Consider the following 23,207-nt stretch of genomic DNA (forward strand, 5'->3'; position numbering starts at 1 on the left):
GCTCTCTTGGCCAACACATATGCCCTTTGATCATCGTCCATGGTGGTCACATCACAAAACATAATTTTCTGTTCCTGCTCCCACTGCAGCCGCTGCTCCTCCATCTCAATCCTACGCTGCTCAAGCATCATATCCTTCTCCCACCTTTCTTTCTTCATCTTATGTTCCTCGGTCTTCATTACCATCAAGTTTTGCATCATATCCTTGTACTCGTCATCTCCTTCATTCTTTTTCAGCTTCTCTTTGGATTGCTTTCTACCCGGAGGTCGGGCTTTCTTGGCAGAAGGGACTGAGGAGCTCTCTTGGCCTTGGGCGGTTGACTCATCGTCTTGTTCACTTCCTACTGGGGGTTGAGCTCTCTGGACTTGGATGGCCTCTTGTTGCCTTCAAGTGTTGATTCAAACTTTTGAGTATGCCTCAACGTGAGCCAGCAATGTTCGAATTAACAATTTTTGCCCTTCGCTTTTCTGGCATACCTTGCCTGGGCTTCAAGCAGCTGCATCAAAGATCAAGTGCATGATTAGATATATAGCAATGTCAAGATATATAGCAATGACAAGGTATGGGATGAACCAATTACATGCTCTTTGTATGGAATGCCGCTTGGATGATGACGCTCGACCTCCTCGTAGTAGCCTTGGAATTTCATGCACTCCTTTAGTATGATCCCAAAGCGATGCTCGAGTGAATTGGGGGTCCTATCGGACTCAAAGTCCCTATTGCTGTGGAAATCATTTCCGATCCTCTCCCAATAAGTTTTCCCTGGCTGGTTATTCCCTATGATAGGGTCATTGCTGATATGAATCCAAGATTTGCAAAGTTGGATATCCTCAAGATTAGTGTAGTTGTTGCCTCGCTTGGATGATCCTTTGCCGCCAGTACTTGGAGTGGCATCCTGCTGCCTCAGCACTTCCAAATCATCATCCGCTTCCTGTGTCAATATGGTTGTGAAATATCCTCTTCCTCTTCCTGCTGCACTTGAAGCCCTTGGTTCCTGCAAAAAACATAAACTCCAGATTGTTAGTTCAGTCCCATGCAATGTAATGCAAGTGCAAATTGCAACATGTCAGTTCAGTTTGTATTCAAATTGCAAGTGTACTAGCAGCAAAATTGCTGGCATGATGGATGATTCATTCGACAAAAACCTTTCTAAGCTGGCTATTGCTGGATTCATTCAACATAAATCCTTCTTAGCTGGCTATTGCTGGATTCAATCAACAAAAAATGTTTCTTCTGCAGGGATATTTCATATGGTCTCCCACTCTCTCTCTCTCTCTCTCTCTCTCTCTCTCTCTCTCTCTCTCTCTCTCTCTCTCTCTCTCTCTCTCTCTCTCTGTTGTTATCTGTTTCAGACTTGCACCAGCTAGATGGATGGATATACCTCCATAGGTTGACCAGCTCCTGCCTACCTTCGGTGTTGTTTATCACAACTAATGCAAATGCTAATTTTCTTTGGGTCATAGTCAACGCCTCTTCATTCAGTCCAGCCCATACCCATCTGTCTGTCCAAAAGAAGAACAAATCTAACCATGGTGTGTCCTCCCTATGAATAGACTACCTGCCTGCCTGCTGGCCGGCAATCTTGAGTTTTGGAGGCATGCTGTGTCATATTCAGAACTTGAGGATATTTTGCCCCTCTTTTTTGATCCGATACATATATGCGTCTGAAACCAGATGCAGGCTTCCTAGACTTAAATTTTTGCTCATTTCATTTGATGATATAACCAAAACCAAAAGGTACTCTACCAGAGTTGACAGAATTGATGATATGGACCTGCTTGTGTTTGCATTGCAATTTGCACTTGCCATGTTTGATGATATAACAACAGTCACATGGCATTCTGGCTAGACAGCTAAACACCAGGCAGTTAACAAACATGCTACAATTGTACTATATGTTCTCATCGTGGCCCAAATTGCAGACAAGTGAGCACGCCTCAGCCCTTCAGAAGCTCAAGTATAACACAGCTCAGAACCAAAACAAAAGCAAAATAATGGCTGCCTAATCTGAACAGGCACATGACTGAGCTCAATGTGGAACAAGCAAAAATAGGTGAGTGACCAGCAAGAAAGGCCAAGTATCTTCTACAATGTCTATACTAGATTTCTTTTTGTATTGTACTTGTATAATGTTACAATTAGTAACACAATCTTATAGAAAGTAATAGCACATACAAAAAAGATCAGAGAACATATGATTGTGATTGTCATAGCACATGCACATAGCTTATCTAAAATGTTTACCAATGAGCTCTTAACATTAGCACAACTCACCGAGTAGTCATCAGGCGTCCAATGGTTGGGGCTGAAGTCATCGGCAACCTCATAGACGTGTGCTGGTGATGTTGTGGTGCTGCCGGCGTCCTAGGTGGCGGCGTGAGGCTCCGTGAAGGTCAACGTGTGAGGACCGAGTTGAGGCTGCTCGTTGGGGAGCCGAGGAGGTAAGCCGCTACCGCCGCCGCCGGGAGAAGGATGTTCTTGGGATGAATGCGGCGTCGGACGGGGATGCGGCGCGATGAATGGGCGACGTCGCGTGCGAGCCACCGTCGGACGGGGAGGCAGCCCACCTTTGGAGAAGCCACGGGACGCGTCGCCGTCCATGGGAGAGGAACCGGTAGCGTGGTGGGTGTCGACGTGGTGGGCGTCTTGCTGGTTGCGCTGCTGCTGGTCGTCAGCGTGGTGGGCATGGAGAGGAGGAAGAAGAGGGGCGAGCACGGGGATGGAGGCTGGGAACGCAAGCAGGGATGGAGAGGAGGAACAAGGACGAGGATGGAGAGGCGGGGATGGAGAGGAGAGGCGGGGATGGAGAGGAGGAACAAGGACGAGGACGCAGACGCAAGCGAGGTCGCCGGACTGGCGGGAACCGGTGGGACGAGGAGGAAGAAGAGGGGCGGCGGGAACTGGTGGGACGATGCGGAGGCAGGCGAGGACGCGAAGGAGGGCGGATCCATGAGCTCCACGGCCACGATGGAGTCCAGGCGGCTCGCCGGACCGGACCTCGCCGGATCCCACGGACGGCGGCGGTAGGGTGGCGGCGGCGGTGTGGCAGTCGAGGTGTCGGGCGTGGGGAATAGGAGCCCCTGGTTCCTGGGGGCCTCCAACTAAATTTTGGAAGGTCTCCTAAAATGGGAGTCCAAATAGGAGGCCCATTGGAGTAGTTTTTTTTTACTTGAGCTCCTAAAAATAGAATAGGGGCCTGTTTAGGGACTCCACTAGAGTTGCTCTAAGTAGATAAGGTCTCCCTGAGTGCACAAAAGGGCAACTTTGGAAAAAATAAAAAACCCACCGGTTCGCATGGAACCGACTGGTTCACTGGTTCCATAAAAAACTGGCCAGTTCAACTGGTTTTTATCGGTTCGATTGCACATACGGTCTTTTAAGTGGATCAAATCTATTTAGACTCTGATTCGGTCTTTTAGCGGTCCGATTGTGGCAGAACCTCCTAAGTTATAGGGCCCACATGCACCTGTCACTGTCCGACGACCTTTGACATTTATGCATATGTTTCCAATAACTTAAAAAGACTGTCGGGTGTCCTCGGGGAACCCCGAATCATCCATGATTTCCGAGCAGGATCACGTTACAGAGTCATTGTAGTATTACAACATTTATTCAAATATATACATCAGAGTAAAATAGCGGAAGTCTTACGATAACTTAGTTTACAAACCAGTTGTTTCAAACCATACAAACTAAGTTCGATAATTATTACAAACCATAGTAGTAGTGGAGTGGCATAATTAATATAGACATATCACACAAAATAAACATCCTGCCCAAGGATCACACATTTACTTCTCATCGTCAGAACGAACGATAGTCATGCAGCACGATCCAAAATAGATCTGCTCATGAGGCTCACCTGCAACAAGGGTCAATGAACCCTGAGTACGAAAGTACTCAACAAGACTTATCTGAAATATTAACTGATAAACTCAGTAATGCAGGCTCAGGGATTCAAGGTATGGTTTTAGCAATAATCAAAGTTATTTTGCGTAAAAGCTCTTTGACAAAATTCTTTGTTTCTACAATTTAAACTTCATAAAATCATATACAAAGATGACACAATCCGCAATGAGATCATGAAACTTCATATCAAACACCTTCATCAACCATTCTCAAGTTCCAGTTATTAATACTACAATGATGAGCAGTGAGTTGAGTCTCCTTAATCGAGGAGCAACGATGATTCGAACCGATTAAGCCCAGCTGGGGATTCCAGACCACACGACATATGTAGGTCCCCGACCTACATATACCAACCTACCCTCGGATCCCCTAAAACAAGAACGGGTCCGCGCCACCCGAGAACACAGTACTCCACCATTCCAGCCCATGGCCACGTGGGTACACGCTATTCCCGCCATCTCTCCACTCCTAGTGCACGAGTAGCCATTCTCGTAATAGAATTGCCAGTTCAGGCTTACCGGAGTATGTGGTTAGTACTACAAATTCTCACCTCATACAATTCAATAACGGACGTGCCTTAATCGACATAGGCGGAAAGAACCCGCTCACAAGACCTCCATGTCTTGTGGCTCACACACACCGAGTCCGCTTGGTCTAGATTTATTACTCCACATTCCCATATCACATGCTAATAAAGTTAACCAATGTTCTGTTTAAAACTTGCAGGTGGCAGGTAGTCACCCGACTTTCATCGTTCTACGCATAGCTAAGCAAAACTAGGCATATACGATTTTAAAAACTGGTAATATGGTAAACATGGAATAACAAGGGTGGCAATGCACCAATTAGGCTCTTACTTAACTCCTAATCACTTAATGCAGTAACGGAAAACAAAAGCGAAATTAATTTGTAAAACACAAGGTAGGGTCGTATGCATCCGGGGCTTGCCTTCGTTGACGGAAAAGTCTGGTTCCTACGACGTTTCACAAGTATTCGATCCGACCTCAACAGACGGATTAACTTCTTCCACGACTTGATTAACTACCACGTGTTCACCTTCGTTCACTACACGTAGTAACAATGCTATGTTTAACATGATGCGGAATACGAAACATGATGCTCTATGATGGATGCAAAATTAATAATTTGAATACAACTTTCCTTCGCGGTACAGTTGCAAGTCAAACTAATCAAACCTTTTTCACAACACCCAAATCAATTGCCAAGGATCATTATCAACTAATGCCCCAAGGTCATCACTCAATCCAAAAGTCCAAACAAAAACCTAAATCATTAAAAGTTACTATTCGCTTTTATGAATTAATTATTTAATTCAAAATTATGAAATAAATCAACTTATTCTAATTGAGCTCAAAATTTTAGTACATGTTCATTACATGTTAACTAAGTGGCAAAACAAATTTCATAATTTTTGGATAAATAGATAAGCCTGGAAAAATCATGGAAATCCATTTATTAATAAATTGAGCAATTTTTATCACATTCAAAAAGTACTGAAAAACATTATTTCATATTTTTATTCAATACTATACATCACAGAGAGGTCACACAAAAATTTTCATAATTTTTGGAGCTCTAAATAAATCTACACAAAATTAACAAAAACAGACACTATTCATTCAAATCTGAAAATAGAAAAATCATTTGAACACTGAGTCACTGACAACGGGTCCCACATGTCATCTTCAACCTCCGACGTTGACCACGGCAGCGATGGCTCTAACCAGCGATTTCTCGCCGACGGTGAGATCAACGGCGACGGCCAACGTACCAAAATGATCACCAAGCCTAGGCGCATCGATTGACGTCCCTATCAGCACTGATTACGGCCTTACACTAGCTCGTCGTCGGCCATGGCGGACGCGGTGACACGGCAGCGCTACGCCGGCGACTATAGACCGGTAGAGGTCAAACTAAAGGTCGAGGAAGCACTAGTAGCTCACCCCGAACACGTTGAAGCAAGGAGCAAGGTCGGAGAAGCAACGGAGAGGCGTGACGACGATCTCGGTGATCACGGTGGAGCAACACGTCGTCGGCGATGGTGTACCGGCGACTGCAGTGATCAAAATGAGCAACCAGCTATGGATTAAGTACTACAGCATCGAGACAAAACAGAATCAGCCAAAACCAGGGACGAAGATGCACCGTATAGCTCTGGCCACGGCGAATCGCGCTCGGCGGAGGAATTGCCGGCCGCGAGGAAGAAGACGATGCAACTCGAGTTCCCGACCAAGACTAGCCGAATTGGTGGGTTGGCTGGATGCGCAAAGATACGGTGAAGCTAGAGCACGCTTTGCCAAGACGGCAACGGCGCTAGGTCGATGGCAAAAGCTCGACGGAGCTGCGGCGGTGATGACTGGAAAAACAGAGAAGAAAGAAGAACGATGACGACGGCGTTTTGGTTCTTATAACGCGACTCAGAAGCTCAAGGAAGCCACGCAGGAGACGTCTCCGCGCCAGCGCGAAGCCGAGGACATCCACGTGCGCACCTGGAACGCCAAAGAAGGTCGCCGGCGGTGTAGCCTCGGTGGTGGACACTGTTCACAGTAATTACAAGTTTGCCATTCGCCAAAATTCTCAAATTACTCTCAAATTTTCATAACAACTCAAAAATCTCCAAAAATAAAAGTTGTTCAAAATCAAAAGTTCTACAACTTTGCTTTTATAACCATCTCATGATTCGATCTAGATTTTGAAATGAATTTTTGAATTTGAATAGGGAAATTTAACGAATTACGCCTTTTTGAATTACTCAAAATTTTTCTAAACAACTTGAAAAACTCCAAAAACAAACTTTGTATAACTTGCCAAGCTCTACACTTTTGCTTTTGGGACCAACCCCAAAATATGCTTAGATTTTGAAATGGATTTTCAGGGTAGGGTTTAAATGTCGAAAAGCGGGGTTTTCTCGAAAAATTCAAAACCCAGACAAACTTTGAACTTGAGTCAAACAATACAATTCAACACTCATTACACAAATGTAAACTTGTTTTAATAAATGCACATCAAAGTTTTCACCAAATGCCAAATGCTTTGCAATGCATATGATGACATGTCAGATTTTAATATTTAGACACCCGAGGTGTTACACCGATCCTAATAACTATGGCCATAATAAGGATAACAAATTAAACCTTCAAAGCATATAGATCTATAAACGCTTAATGAGATCACGGGAACATACTATGATCATGAAAGCTCAGACGATCGGCTAAATAGCCGATGCAGACATAACATGCAGCCGAAGACTATGCTTGGCCATAAGCGAGGCTTACTACCTGAATATTTCCAATCTATGATGCTAGTAGTGGGGGATGCAGCCATAAAAGCACTTCTAGACCGGATTTCATCATGCTTATACGATGCTCTACCTGTGAGTACACCATGTTCCCTGGTTGTGTGGTAGCAGCGAGAGGTGACAACACCGTCTATCCTTTGTAGTCCATACCAAATTGAGCAGGTTCTTAAATTGTAGGAGCGTAGTCGCATCAGTAGAGTTATCCTTTTGCGGTGCTGTACTATCTAAGCGGCATCCCAAACTGTAGAAGAGTAGAGTTAGTCATAGCTATAGTTAGGTGTATATATATACTTTGACCATGTAATAAGAATATCATAAGAATCTACCTCACCCACTGTTTTTCTGAGTTAACTAGTTTACAATATCTTAGTGATCTATCCCCTGAGTGCCATTATGCTTAATTCCTATCATTACCTTTACCCCTTGCTCTTGCTATGATTGTATGTTGACTAATAGATACTTCTTTGATATACAATAATCTTTACTCCATTGTTTACCTATGGTAAAATATAAATAACAATACCTGGAATACTCTCGGTAAAATGATACAATGGTATTCTATGCGCTTGTGGAATCCTTCATATTCTATTTGCATTTATAAATACTAACAAACATTTTGGCACCGTTGCCGGGAAAACAATTGGCGTAAAGATTTAGGTCATTAACATACCACTAGCTTTAGTAGGATTACCCTTGTTCTGTTGAATTGTGGAATAAGACAGGACAGCAAACGCTATTTCGACCTTCTAGCAAGCTTCCACAAGAAAAGAAGAAACATTGAAGAACCTAGGGTGCCTGAACATTCAAGATCCATCAACATTGGAACCCTGCCATCTCACAGGTATATATATATATATATATATATTCTCTGACCATGTGTAGATTGGATAAAAAGGTTGTCGTCACAAGAATTCAAATCACATCTCAAGTGACAGAAATAGACGTTGCACTACTGACAAATTCCATCATGTGAATCATGGTAAGTATGATCAAGAAAGGTGAGATAGTATTGCTCATGGACTTTAAACTTAATGAGTAGTTATCTTTTAATTTTTGTATTCCATTTCATGTTTACTTTGAATAATTCATGCATACACTTCCGCTTAGTCTAAGTTTTCTCATATCAAATCCACAACATGTTTAGTTCCTTGCATACATCCATATTGCTTGCATCTTTATTAAAAAAATAATACATTACTCACCATAAGCATGCTCTTTTTCATCTCTATTTGAATAAATCTCTATAGTGTTTTCATGCTACCTCTGTCTGCTATAGTATGCTTTGGTTTGAAAGTACTCGACATACTTCCATTGGCATTTAAATTAAATGTGGTGCTTAGGTTGAAACGCCTTCCTTAATCAAAATTAGACATGGAGTCTAGTTTGGTTATTGAACTAAAAGTTGCTTGTGTAGACACTGGATATTTTATTGGACTAACGCCTGCAGAAAACTCTCAAATTCAACCTAGATAAGTCAAAAGATGAATTCATAATCAAAGATGAATCAAGGCATGTGATGAACTCAAATAACTTTACAGCGAAAGAAGGGTCATAGCATGCAACCACTCAACCATTAGACGTGTATAAACCCGTACGCCTATCAGATCAAATCTACTATCTTTATCAGTGAGGTCAGACCTAACCGATGTAGCCATAATCATAGTTATTAGTACTAGACCAGAGATCGAACCGGCAAGACCGTCGGTTCAATGGTTCAATGGTCCAACTGTTTAGAACCGGTTGAACCGCCCACAAAGCCTAAGCTCACTAGCAATGCTCAATAACAAGGAAACTAATGTCAAATTAGAGAGCGCAAATTACTTAACTATACAAACTAAGCAATATGACTAACAAGGTTACTCAAACCAAATTAGTCACGCAAGGGAGCTATTTCTATGCTACACAAGCAAGAAGGTAACTATCAAGCTACACAAGCTAACTAATTACAAGAGTAACTACACAAGCACAAAGTATGAAATGTAAATACAAGCTTGTGTTAAGGGGAACGTAAACCAATGAGAAGACAAGGATGACACGATTATTTTTCTCTCGAGGTTCACGTGTTTGCCAACACGCTAGTCCCCATTGTGTTGACCGCTCACTTGGTGGTTCGGTGGCTAATTAGCATCATCCGTCAAGCCCACACTGTTGGGCACCGCAAGAACCTACCCACAAGTGAGGGTAGCTCAATAACATGCTCTACTAGTGTTGCTCTTCGTGGCTCTCGCACGGTGAGCACGGTACCCCTCACAATCACTTCTCTGGAGCACCGCACAATCTTCTTGCGTGCTTCACGATGGAGAACTCTCCACCAAGCTGTCTAGGAGGTGGCAACCTCCAAGAGAGGAAACAAGCACCACCGGCTTCCAACTCGATCACCTAGTGCCACTCGATGCAATCTCATAATGCAAGGCACTAGAATCACTCACTCGCAATCGGATCGCACTCTTGCAAGCACAAGTGAGTTAGAGGGCATCCAAGCACTCCAACACAAGCCACATAGGCGTGAGGGTGCTCAACAACCAGCCCAAGGCCGGCTAGTGCTTGGTTTTATAGCCCCTAAATGATCGGACGCTCCACCCAGAGTCTAGTCACTATGATGCAGCCACGTGTCACTATGGTTCAACGCTGCGCGTTGATTCCCAATGGCTACTTTTGTGCACGCGCCTCAGCAAACATCGGACGCGCTGAAGCAACGACCGAACGTAGCTTCCCAGCGTCAGATCGCGCGCGCCCGCGCACTGCGCCAGCAACGATCGGACGCACAGCTAGAAGACCGGACTCGCACCAACGTGGAGTCCAATCGATTCTAGAGAAGATCCAGAGCCGGCTTTTGATGACCGGACGCATCCTGTCAAGTATGACCGGACTCTCACATGCGTCCGGTTCTCTCTGCTTCACGTTTTCAGCCGAGGAATAGTAGAGCGTCGCGTTTCGGTCTCTGCCAAGGGGTAAAGTTCGGTCGCCTTAGCCCGAGCGGTCGAGCCTAGGGCCAACCACCAGACGTGTCCGGTCCCTTTATGGACCACGTCTGGTCATCCCAGTGACCTTCTCACTTCACCATTTCTTCACCGAGTTAATTCGTTCCAACTCCAACTTCTTCTCCTTTGTAAATGTGCCAACACCCCTAAGTCTACACCACTATGTGTATGTGTGTTAGTAATTTCACAAACATTTTCAAGGAGTTAATTGCTCAATTCACCACACCACTCGATCCTAGCAAAGATGCAAAGTTAAATCACTCGAGTGGCATTAAATGACCGATATGCAACCAAGTTTGCCCCTCTTGATAGTACGGTCCATCTATCCTAAATTCGGTCATAAAATTCTCTACACACCTATGACCGGTGAAATGAAATACCCTAGGGTTATACCTTTGCCTTGTGCATTCCATTCCATCTCCTCCAATATCGATGCAACACATGCACCAACATGATCACAAATTATATGACCCACTTCATATCATCACGTGACCGTATTGGTTCATCGATCTTGACTTCCCTTGCTCTTCACCGTTGCTTTAGTCCATCGGCGCCAAGTCATCACTCAACTTGCCCTTCACACTTGCAACCGGTCCATCAAGCCAAGTCTTGTCTTGATCTTCTCCACCTTAGTCACATGACTCAATGCCATGTCTCATATGCAATGAGCTCCTTTATCACATGTGCGAGCCTTGTAACATGTCCAAGCCATTTCACCTCCTTGGCGTAGGTTGCTCACACATGATGTACTTTGTGGACTAATCACCTATGTATCTCACTCAAACATATATTAGTCCACCTAAGGTTGTCACTCAATTACCAAAACCAAACAAGGACCTTTCAAGTGGCCTCCTAAACGACATGTTAAGGGGAGTTGTACCTAGTACACTTGCCACTGAAACATTCTTCCTTCTTGCTATTCTATGTAGACCTGGAAATTGTAAACTTCAAGGCTCTTGGCTTATCCAAAGATCTTCCCAAAATCTAGTTTGGTTCGGATTGTTGACTTTAAACTTTTCTTTTTCTAAAAAAAGATCTTTAACATCCATAAGACCTGTCCAGAAGTGAGTCTCCTGGTTGCTTCTTCACTTGAGACAAGCATTTTGTGTTTTTAAAATACTTATTTCTTAGAACCTTTTGCCAAAGGCGATCCTCGTTCAAAAGCTTGAATAATCATTTGTTGAGTAGTAGACACAATTTTGGACCTTAAGGTTTAAAACTCCTTACCCACCCAAACATTTTGGTCGCATACCCTATTTAGCAAGTCTGTATTTCTTCTTATGTTCGTCGCACTTTTTTCTTACCCAAACAAATATAATATTTTAATTTAAGAGTTAAATACATGAGTGGCGCACCATTTACAAGTTAATTGGCGTGGGCTATCTTACCCCGTGGGTCAAGTTTTTTTTTTCAAGTTTAGAAACGTGTGGTATACTACCTAAAAGGTGTAGAAGATGATGATGCATGTAACTCTTTTAATGACAACAAGTCTCAAACTAAGGAAGCGTTTGGTACAGCTCCGTGGACGGTTTTTGCGCTTCATCGACCAAACACTTGTTCAGGTGCGATTCAGAATGAACCTGCATACTTTCTGTCCCATGTAAAGAAATAAGATCCATGTATTTGATCTATAGCATACTTTTAGCATATGTGCAAACACTTGATATTTTACAAACATTACCAATGCTAACACATAGCAAGTCCCATGCCCCAATGACTATTCTGGTCTGAGAAGCATAGACAATAAACCAACCCAAACAAACATTAAAGCCATCGAAAACAATTTCACATAATACCATAGGCAGCCCTCAATGACAAGAGTTCTAGTGTAAGATCAAATCAAATGCAGTGGTATGTACAGACAAGAGGACCAACAGGTTCCTATTCCTTCTTAGAGCTGTGAATGGCAGTCACAGTAGAGACCATGGAATCAACACCGCACTTATTTTGCACATGTGGACCCCTACAAATCTTGTAGCATCCATTCTCACCCCAGTTCTCACCCCAGGAGTTCTTTATAATCCAGTACGGCTTTTCCTTGAAGTGGATTGGCACATAACCAGCCGATCCATAGCCGACCAAAAGAACACCATGATCCAGATGCCTTCCACAAATGTATGGGCATGACACACCACCAATGTATGTCTGCATGAAGACTGCATTGATACCAACTGCAGGAAACAAAGGATGATAATGTGTGGTTATATTCATAGGCCAATTGTGAAAGCTACAATGATCAAATGTTTTTTATCCTTACTTGCGAGTGGACCATGTTTAACCAAATTAGCAGCAATTTGATCTTCATTAACAGATACAACACTGAAATTGTGCACTTGAGCAACTACTTTGGACTTGTCAAACTTGCAGGTGCTGTCCCTCCCATTGTACGGATAATCTTTCTCTCTCTCTAGGCCACCAACTTTCTGGAGATAGCTGAAAGCAGTAGTCATCAAGCCACCATTGCATCCTGAGTCACATGAGCACGGTTCTGATGGATCACACTGTAAAATTCATGACAACAACAGAGCACATGAATCAGAAATGGGGACCAGCAGTACAAGTTTTCAGTCATGTAAACTTATTTCTCTCAATCGTCTTAAAACTAAAATACCGTTTGAGTCGTTGGATGCTGATGGCTTGATGCTATGGTAAAAAAATAAACAAGAAGTAACAAATTTTCCAATTAGACAATTGCATCCCAAGGGAAGCGTTAGAACAATTTATACATGAAACTGGAAGATGTTTGATGCTGCTACTGCCTTTATTTGCAACAAAGAAAAGTTCCTTGTGGCTAACAGCCAGCCACATTTACTTAACTTAATACAACCAAAAGGTGGATACAATCAAAGTATCAAGAGCCTTTTACCTGTGAGTGTCAGAGCCCGGCAGGGAGGGGGGCCCTGGGTGGCGGCGGCTAGGGTTTGGGGGACTAGAGGCGTCGGGACAGGAGAGAGAGAGAGAGGCGCAGGGGAAGAGGACCGAGGCTTAGAAGGGAGAGGAGGGGGTAGAAGGCCCTTGGCCTATTCAACTATTGCTTAAGATTGAAAGGTTACATAGCCCTGTCTTTATAGTCCTGGGAGACTTAGCCCCTAAGCAATCTAACTTATCCTCCAAGCAAGCTAATCCTAATCCTCCCGGATCTGGATGTCCGCGGCGCGGCGGGAGGCTGCCCCTCCGCTGGTCGCGCCCCCCTCCTGGTGGCGCAGTCAGCCCAGACCTAGCCGGCCTGGGCCCTCTCCTGGGCCCTCCATTAGGCGTATGACAGTGAGCCACTAAAAAAGTTTGAAATTCCAGATCTAAGGGCAGACCTAGTGCTGGAGGCTCCCACATGAGTGGGGTCTGGGGAAGGGAAAAACCGAGGCAAGCCTTCCCCCCGCAAATTTGCGGAGAGGCTGCTTCGAACCCGCGACCTGGTGACTCAGTGAGACAGCTCTCACCACTACACCAGGCCTGCCCTTGTTGAAATTCCAGATCTACCACCGAAAAAGCTACAGTGCCTAACGTACTATCCCTAGTGACCTAGGTGCCACTGCAATTAACTCCGTTAGGGACTTAGGGTCATCAACATCCGTGTTGACCAACTCTGAGCTATATTGCCCATGAATCTTCTTTTTGTAGCATCGACTTCTCCATCTCTTCCCATCCTCATCTCACTCACATCCTCTTCTCCTGGTGAAATCCCTAGCCCATGGGCATAGCGAGGTGAGCGGCCCGCACGCTGGTGGCAGTGATGTGGACAAGGCGTTGCGGCGAGGGTGTAGGCTGACACAGCACACATGTGGATAGCAGCAATGCGAGCAAAGTGGGTAGGACCCAAGTCTAGAGAAAAGTTGGTGGATGGCACGCTAGGCGCCACAACTTTCTTTTTTCTTGGCAAATCTAGAATTTCGAACTTTTTTAGTGGGGCATATAGGTAAAAAGCTCAAGAATCAATGTTTAGCTTTCTTTCGAACTAATCGTAGCTTAGCTGGTTAGATTCCTTGCAGTGGAACCTATCCACCCATGTTCAAGTAATCAAGTTCTTGACTTGATATGGGTGCTTATATTTTTTTGAATTTGTTTTAGGATTTAGCGGTGTTATTATTTTAGTGGTTGGTGATGTGGCCCTGCGACGCCTATGATGACTTCGTTAACCTTGAGATTTACCAACTTAGTCTTTCGAAAGTGGGTCTTAGAGTAGAGTGTGTACGTATTTTCATACAGGTGAGTATGCTTAAATATATGTGAGCACCCACTATATTTTTCAAAAAAAATAGCTTTCCTGTAGTCCTACATAGTCAATCTTTTTTTTTCTTTTTCTAGCAATTACCTTTATATTTCCTACTTAAGTTTTTTTTTTAGAATCTTACAATTTTCCTACTTATCCCTACCAACCAAAACAGAACGAACCCATAAGGGCATCTCCAATGTATGGAGACGAGGTTGGTCCTTTCCTTTAAATGGGTCCTACATCGATTAGACATCATCTGTTATTCTAGCTGCAGTGTTTAGAACCAGAGCCAGCTCTACACATGGGACCCATGCTGGAAAAAAGTTGACCATCATTTCCTTCATGCAATTTCCCTCCGCATCTGGTCATTCCCCATCCTATTCCCTTGTCCCATGCGCATTGCCCAGCTCTGCCCGATCCAACCGATCCCTCGTACGCGTCGCCCAGCTCTACCTGATCTATCCGAGCCGCCACCTGCGGATCTGTGAACCCCTCTCCTCCCTCGTTGAGTTCCATGCCTACCAGCCACGTGTCGTGAAAGCAGTGAGGGGCCTGGATCATGTGCAGTGAAGGCAATGAGGAAGCCCAACAAGCCTTGGCGACGTCGACAGCAGGCCCTTTAGCCTAGTTGGTCACCTTGCGCCACCGCCGTGTGGGAGGGAGGACTGTTTTGGGATAATGGGAATGGTTGAATGGTGGTGGTGGCAAGGGGGCTGAGACTGGTTGAAAGTGTTGGGAGTGAAATTGAGCATATGCTGGAAGCTTGTGTTACCTGGTCTGGGAATTTTGGTATCAGAGGAAAGCAACCTACTAAAACTTTCCTCTGAGGAATCCATATGGACAAGGAAATATGATTATGGTCTTGTGTTGTTTTGACTTTGCTTCACTCTTTTATGCAGGATGTCGGTTTTGGGAAGAGAGGTGGCAGGTTACTGGGAGGATTGTTGGAAGAAAGGAGGTAAGCGGTCAGGAGGAGTGTTGGGACGAAGGAGGCAGGCTGTTGATGGCTTTGAACAAGGAGAAGGTTGTGGGACTTTCAAGTAGAAGAATGCTTTTGAAGAACAATGCTATAGCAAGCAACATTGCATTTTTTTAATGCAACGGTCAAGTGAATTTGGATTTAGTTGAAATGTGAAACAAAGTTGTTGGCTTTTGGCCTTGGCCCGTTGTAGCCGTTGTTTGCGTCAGATTCTATATATTCTTTTATTCATGAACCTCCCTCAGTCACAGTGTAAAAGACCTGCTCCTATAGGAGTATTAAAATGACACCGTAGCAGAAGACAACACGATAACAAAGGGGAATATTCTCCCATCATCGTTTTGGTCCAATAGAACAAGAATAAGAATTCGAAGTGGAATTTTACTAGTATTGATAAACGAGAGCTACTCGCAGGTCTCTAGTGGATACCTCGTGGTCGCAGTCGACCATCTGCTGCTCGCTGAGCACCTCGAGCTGGCCGGTGGCGAGGTAGTGCGCCCCCTCCAGCGCCCCCGATGTGCTGAACGACCAACACGACCCGCAGGAACCCTGCAAACAAAGAAATCCACTCTAAATCAAAACAAATCGATAAACTTTGGCCATTCCCCATTGAGCGAATCCAAGAAGAGGGGACGCGGTTATGGGATTGGATTGAAATCGTGGCGAAGGAAGAATCAAGGACGGCACAGGACCTGGTCCTTGACGGGTCCGACGGCGCTGTGTTCACGCCAGTCAAAGTCGGTCGGGAGGCCGTCGGTGGGGAGGATAGGCGCCTCATGCGCCGACGACCCCTTGAGCAGGTCCCGTCCGGAGGAGCGGCGGAGGCCGAGGAACTGCCGCCGGAACTCGGCGGGGGTGAGGTCAGAGAACTTGGTGACCCCGTGCACCGCCGTGGGGTCGAGCCGCTGGTGGCGCCGCGCGAGGAGAAGATTGGCCCTGAACACGGACATCCGGTGCGCGTGCTCTTCGTCGTCGCGGTAGGTCTTGCCGAACCGCCGGACGAAGCTCGCGAAGTGCGTTTCAGCTCCAGCTCGTCGTCTGCGCCATCACCGACCACCTGCTCGATGAGCGGATCCTCAGCGGCGGAGGCGTCGGGCGAGCAGAGCGCAGCAGTGGAGAAGAGGAAGGCGAGGAGGAGGAGGCGGCGGCGGCGAGCCATGGCAATTTTGGTCGTGTTGAAGGTTTTTTTTTTTTTTTCCGGCTGTGTAGTTGGAGTGATTAGCGGCTCGGGTTATTTATGTCTGAGCTTTGTGTTGCTTGGATGCTTTGCGTGGACGCAATCACGCAATAGCGATTAAGGCTTTGTATATACTCCTTATTACGTGTTGTGTCGAACTACCATTCTATCAATACCGTGACCAGGACATCAATGGTAATTTGTAAAGCTACCTGTAGCAAGGTGTTGGATCCTATTAGCATTTAGCAAGGTGTTAATGCTAAATCCGACAATCACCCCAGCTGGGGGCTAGATCGTTCAAGGTTGCACACGGTCTAGATACACAACGAACATAGTTCTAAACGACAAGGTCGACAACAAGTCAGCACGTTCAATTTGATGTTCGTTGTTCACTCGAGAAATCCACCAATGTCTACCGAAAAAAAATGTTCCTTCATTCCGCTAGTGATGTTGCTTCTCCTTCTATGTAAATTCAAGCAAACGCCTCTTATGCATCTCCATTGAATGTGACTTGATCCATAAATTCAACATGCTCAGCATTGGTAGCAAGGTTATCCTCAATTTGGTCGAACTTCTCATGCACATCATTCACGACGAGATCCAAGAGAAAGGAAGGGTTGTTGACATGAGTTGCGTGGGCATTGATGTTCAACTCAACAATTGGCTTCCTCCTTATCAACCAAGTACTCACCAAACTAAGATACTTGCGGTAAAAGACCATCCTGTGAGTCTGGACTATTGTTTTGGAGGCGCCACGGTGAGGCGCGACGCCCGACCCCCTTCACAACGCCTAGGCGTTTGTGGCGAACGCCTAGGTAACGCCATACACACATTGTAAGGCGTTGTAAGCTAGAATTTTATATACTAGTGCAGCACATACATACCTCATTTGTTGACAATTCTTGAGCCCATGTTCCTTTCTTTCCTTTCCAAAAGCTCTTCTCCCATGTAGCATCCATCCCCCTTGAAGGAAACTGCATGACAATTACAGAATTCAGCAATCAAACAGGTTATCAGTTGCTGAGAATTAAATAGGAAACAATACACAAGAGGCAAGATAACAAATTAGCAACCATTAGTGCATGCATGAGCATGACGAATGACATCATAGTCTGTCTCAAATAGTCCACAAACTTAGAATGAAGTACTGAACTCTAAATCATACTAATTAAGTCAACTACACCAAAGCCATACAACAGGAGTGAAGGACAACACAAAAGTAGTGCATGACACAAAAGAATCCATCAGCAGGAATGCAAATCTCTGTTTCAGCACTCAAAATCCATCATCAAACTCATCAGGATCAACAGCCTTGTCTTCTTTAGTAGCTGGATGCTACATAAAAGAAAGCAAGAGCATTACTAATAAGTAACTAATCAAAGCAAGAGCCTTATGTTTTTTTTCTGTACAACAGTAAACTAAAGAAAGAACACAAGTGAATGGCACTATGGCAGAGACAGACATTATACTAATCAAAGAAAGATCATTGTGCTTTGTGTTGTAGCAGGGTGTGTGATAGCCCAAGCATAAGCAGCCATTGTATATGTGAGTGACAACCCATATTCAGAGCAGAGCACGAGGCATAGACTATAATATTCAGAGCAGACATCAGAGTACACGCCTTAGATATTTGGGAAAGCAGAGAGGAGGCAGGGGGCATACCAGGTGGAAGGGGAAGTACCCAACGAAGGTGCAGACAACAGGCCAGGCGAGCGAGCAGCTGCCAAGTGCCGACGGTCGACAGAGGCGCAGACTCGAGGCAGAGTCAGATTGCGGACAGAGATGCGGACTTGAGGCAGAGGCAGAATCGACGGAGGTGCGGACTGGAGACTGCGGACGGTCAACGGCTACAAGCAGCAATGTGCGATGCAGGGCTGGCTCCGCGGCAGGGGCGGCCGGGCGGTGGACTGGAGCAGAGGAGCAGCCAAGCGGAGCTCGAGGTAAGCCCGCCGCCTTCTCTCTTCCTCTCCCCTCGCCCGCACTCGCGGTAAATGCGACGCGCGGTCGATTTCCCGCGCGTAGATCATATCTGGGCAAACGCGCGGTTGATTTCCCGTGTCTCTTGCTTTTTCGCGCGGGCGCACGGTCGATTTCCTGCGGGGCCGTGGTCCTTTTGGCGCCCTTCCCCCGCGAGTTAGCATACGGCGTCCGCGGCGCGGCTGTAGTTGTGGCGCCCCCGACGCCCAACACCTCTGCCACGCCTTGTCGCCTAGGCGACGCCTCAAAAAACATTGGTCTGGCTACAACAGCTCTTGGTCCCATACCCCATCCATCTGTGGTATTACATCAAGCACCTGTTGGACGTTGTCTTGTTATGGCACTCTGATGAATACTTGGAGAGAAGAACTTGGTAGGTTTCCTATCGTAGCAAATTTACTGCCATGTCTTCTCACCACAAGGTCCTTACCACAGCTATTCCTGCCATGTCTTCTCATCACAAGCTTCTTGCCACAGCAATTCATGTCCATGGACGAACAACTGGTGGGTGTGCCCATCTGGGTGGACCACCACACCTGACACCGCTAGTCCCAACCTCCACAATGGTGCTAGTGTCACCCACACGAAGTCTTGGGCACTTAGGGGTGTTTGGATCTGGTGACTAAAATTTAGGAGGTGTCATACGGGGTGTCATATGGGGTGTTCGGCTGCTAATAAAATAACGAATTTATTAAGTCTAATTAATCTATCATTAGCACATGTTTACTGTAGCACCACGTTATCAGATCATGGACAAGGCTTAAAAAATTCATCTCGCAAAAAAGTCTCAATCTATGTATTTAGTTTCGTAAATAGTCTATATTTAATACTCCATGCATATATCCAAACATCCGATGGACAACAACTAAAATTTAGGAGGTGGAACCAAACAGCATCTTAGGAGTGTTCTCCTCCTGTAACCCTATTTGGGAAGTCTTTTTTTTTTCTTACTACGTTATTCATGTGAAAATAAACTCTATGAAATATCTGTAACGTTCTTGCGTTTTAAAGATACTTCACTCATCACATCCGTGACGAACACAGCGGATATCCAGCACTGTAGCAAATTTTTTTTTTAAGCCTCTCATCTTAAGTACAGCCGTAGAATCTGTTCGAATACAGACACACACCACCACACACACGCACACCTCACACACATGGTATACGAACAAACCTACAACTATATACCTAGACAACGAACGCAGCTCACCAGACTCTGAGTGTGGCGGACACGTCACTTACCATTGTGGCACGTCTACGCGAGAGGCAACTGAAATTATTTAGGGAACTACTGTTCCCGGGTGAGACACCGGCGTCGAAGCCAGGCTTCAAACACGGGACGCACACCAGCGATCTTAGCCATCTGTAGCGAACTTTTTTTTAGGGGAGGGGGGTGGTTTTTTTTCAAGTTACAAAAATATCATTACAATTCATATATTTGAAGATATGCCATTATAATTCCATCTCTTCTTCGTCTATGCCATTTTCTACTGCTACTGCATATAAGGGCCCACTGTCAGTTATGTATGTGTATATGAATACATACGGATGTCAAGTCAACGTCTTCTCCGTCTGACCGAGCCCGCTATCGCTCTCTGCTCAATCACCGCCGCAGCGCTGGCTGCCATCGACCTATGAGCCTCGCGCGGTGTCCGCCGCGGGCGAGAGCCGCTCCGCTCACCTGCAGGCCGTTGCGGCCGAGCGCCTCTGGCCCCCACGGGCAGCCACCGGCACGGGAGTGTTATGCACCCTCTCCATCGACGGCGGCGCGCGCGCGGCCGACGGGCTCCTGGCCGACGCCGCGCTGGTGCGCATGGAGGCCGCGCTGCAACAGGGCGCTGGCAGCCCCGCGGCGCGGCTAGCAGACTCCTTCGATGTGGCTGCGGGGTCCGGCGCGGGAGGCGCCCTGGCAGCCCTGCTGTTCGCACGCAGGCGACCTATCTGCAGCGCTCACGAGGCGCTGGCGTTCCTCCTCCGCCGCGTGCTGGCGTTCCTCGTCCGCCGCGTGCGACGTCGAACACTGCGAAGGGGAGCGGCGTCCGCGGCGACGGTAGCCGGGGTCAGGAGCCTGCTCGACGAATCTTCTTGGCGCGGCGTCAGGAGCTGAGGAGCCTGCTCGACGAATCCTTGCGACGCGGCGTGGCGCTAGCGGCCTGTGGTGTTGGAGAACCAGAGCAGCGGCGACGCGGCAGTGCCCGTTGGTCGGCGCGACGCGGTTGGCGACTCGGACGACGGTCCCCGCGGCAAGATGCCGAGGTACTGGCGAGATGGCTTGCTTGGGTTCCGGCGCGAAGAAGCTCGCCTCCTGCCCTCACGATACCCCCGGCACCGCACCCGACCGTGGTCCTCTCCTCGGCCATCTCCCGCTGGATCGCCTCCACGGCGCGCGCGAACGCGCCGGCGTTGCACGGCAGCTCGCCTCCAGCAGCGCGCTGAACAGGCGGTGGTGGACACCCTGAACATGCGAGGAGCACGAAGAGGAGCCGTGTGTTCGGCGGCGTCCGGATCGTCGAGGCACTGGAGGCCGTGCGGGAGGAAGAGGTGCGGAGGATGCGGCAGCGCGTGCTGGAGATGACGCCAGGGGTGCTATACCGGCGCCATGGGAGCACGACCGAGCTGAGAGAGGCCGTGAAGGATGCCATCGCCCTCGCTGTGGATGGCGTGCCGCATAGGATTCGGAGGCGGACCACGGGCGAGCGCTGCCGCTCCATTCACGCGCAGGTCGCCGTGGGCTGCTCGTCCGGAGTGGGCGGACTCGGTTTGACGGAACAGGCGGGGGACTTTGACGTCCGTACGAGTTCCTGTACGGATGTGTACCTGACAAATGGACCTTTATACGCGGCAACCGTAGAAAATAGCATTGATGGAGACGACATAAAATTATAATGACAGATTGTAATAGTATTTTTTCAAACTCGAAGAATTATAATGGCTTTATCAAAATAACCCTTTTTTCCTCTTACGTGCTGGATAGCAGATCAGGTTTTTTTCATGCGCGAAGCGCGGGTTTACCTGCTAGTACCACCTATCACCCGTGAACGCCGGCGATGTTAGACCAACGACGTGAGCATTCAAGGAGGAAAATTGGAGATCTCAGTAACACAAGGAGGGAGGAAGATGAAGATGAAGATCACCTTCCTGACCCAACTCGTGTTTCAGAAATTTTCTCTGTCCTTTTCTATTGGTGTGCTGCTGCTTTTTGTTAGGCAGTGTTTGGGCCCAGTTTAGTTGCCGAAAATTTTAACAAAATGACACTAGTATTTTCGTTGTTATTTGGCAATTAGTGTCCAATCATAGTCTAATTAGGCTTAAAAGATTCGTCTCGTAGATTTCGTCTAAACTGTGTAATTAGTTTTATTTTTTATTTATATTTAATGCTTCATGCATGCGTCCAAAGATTCGATGTGACGGGGAATCTTGAAAAATTTGGCGTTTTGGAGGGGAACTAAACAGGCCCGTTAAAAGACATGGTGGGATGGGGATGATTGCGTCTCCATTTTTAAGGGCGGGACGGGGACAGGATCTCATTTGTTGTTTGGTTAAGAAGGGATAGGATGACTCTATTTTTTATTGGGTTCGGGGACATTAAAAGTGAGGATGAGCCATTGATATGTAGGACCCACCATTCATCAGTTTTTTTTCTTTTTTGTTCTTTTTCCTTCTTCCTTATCCTTTCTTCTTTGTTCTTTGAACATGAACCGCTCGCGACCCGCGGCCGTCGAGCCACACGCTCGTGGCCATCGAGCTGCTCGCCCGCATGCCGCCGCCACCCGCCCAGCCGCTCGCGCCACTGCCGCTAACTCATGACCTCAGGCCAGCATGCCGCCCACTCACGACCATGGGCCTCGGGGCTGGAACTCGCCCACGCGCCGGCAGGCACGGAGCTCAGCCACACGCCGTCGGGGCAGCTCGCTGGTTGCCCATGCGCGTCTCCTCTTCGTCCTCCCCACGTGCGCCTCTTCTTCCTCCTTACGTGCGCTAGTGAAGGCCGTCCCACTTCCCGTGACTTCGTCCGCTGGATTTTGAGTAAAGATGGCAATGGGCAAAAAAAAAACCGCGTACCCGCGGGCACCCGACCCGGCAGGCGCGAATACAGGCGTGAATCTATGCCCGCGGGCACGGGCACGGGTAGAGAGTTGTGCCCAATGGGCAAACCTACACGGGCAAGAAATATACCATGCCCGCACCTGCAAAACCGCCAAATCTGCACTGGCCTGTGGGCCATAGCAGAAGCGATATATATACTTCAGTTTTAGGGTTTCTATCTCAACTTCCCAATCCCCACTCCCCAGTTCCCCACCAGCGCCGTCGTCGCCCACATGCGACTTGTGAGTCCGCATCGGCAAGACTACAACCCCGCATCGGCTCCTCCCCATCGACCCCACATCGAGCTCGTGCGCGTCGTGCCTCCGGGCTCCAGCCTCCCCACTCCCGCGCAGTCCCTTGCCCGACGACGCCTCCTTCACTCTTTGCTCCTCCGACGGACCGATGCCTCCTGCTCCTCCATTCCACGACGCGGTTGCCTCCCTTCTCCGACCCTGCCGCGTAGGCCGCCATCTTTGCCCCACAAGCCGCCATCGTCTTCCCCGCCGCACAGGGCCGCCGTCTCCGCCTCGCAGGCCGCCATCGTCTTCCACGCCGCAAGTTTTGGCGGG

The 23,207-nt window shown here is 47.1% G+C and overlaps 1 pseudogene; it reads right to left on the reverse strand.

Annotated features, from left to right (window-relative positions):
- Window positions 1-11,810: 11,810 nt before the first annotated feature.
- On the reverse strand, window positions 11,811-16,657 carry LOC136496880 (cysteine proteinase 1-like; annotated as a pseudogene).
- Between the last annotated feature and the right edge of the window lie 6,550 nt (window positions 16,658-23,207).

This window comes from Miscanthus floridulus, chromosome 12 (assembly GCF_019320115.1).
Source record: "Miscanthus floridulus cultivar M001 chromosome 12, ASM1932011v1, whole genome shotgun sequence".
NCBI lineage: Eukaryota > Viridiplantae > Streptophyta > Magnoliopsida > Poales > Poaceae > Miscanthus > Miscanthus floridulus.